The sequence below is a fragment of the Elephantulus edwardii genome, unplaced genomic scaffold, assembly GCF_000299155.1.
Source record: "Elephantulus edwardii isolate Elephantulus edwardi_28Jun2011 unplaced genomic scaffold, EleEdw1.0 scaffold00153, whole genome shotgun sequence".
NCBI classification, from domain to species: Eukaryota; Metazoa; Chordata; class Mammalia; order Macroscelidea; family Macroscelididae; genus Elephantulus; species Elephantulus edwardii.
In genome coordinates this window covers 1665574-1666158 of record NW_006399903.1, presented here as the reverse complement: position 1 = coordinate 1666158, position 585 = coordinate 1665574, and positions in this window count along the sequence as shown.

Below are 585 nucleotides of genomic sequence, written 5' to 3'. Positions count from 1 at the left end.
CTCAGATCTGTTCCTGAGATGGTTTTCAAATTCGAGTGGGATAGACTTAAGATCAAATTTTACTTCCCGTGGACTTGATTTAATTTTCCTCAACTTCAGCTGTCTGACTTATTTGATTGAACAGAATATCCTCAATATTAACTGCTATGGTGACATGGTCGAGTCCATGGTATGCATGTGTCATTCATTAACTGGTAGATATTCCATTGATTTTACCTTTGGCTACCTTGAAGAGAAACATTATGCTTGGAAGGGTGGAGGGACAGTGCAAAAGAGGAAGACCCTCAATGAGAAGCATTGATTCAGTGACTGGAGTAGTGGGGATAGATATGTCAGAGACAGTAAGATTGGCACAAGCTAGAGTGGAGGTTAAGGCTGTTGTTCAAATGGTCACTATCTACAGGCTACTCAACAGCACATGACAACAATATCAACAACAATGACCGTGAATCCGTGAATAGTGCTACAACACACTGCTGTATGGATGTCTACTTGCCAGTGCTTTCAGATCCCTTGGGTATACATATACGTAATTGACCTGATTGCAAATATTCTTTCATTTTGTTTTTGGTGTGTGTGTGTGTG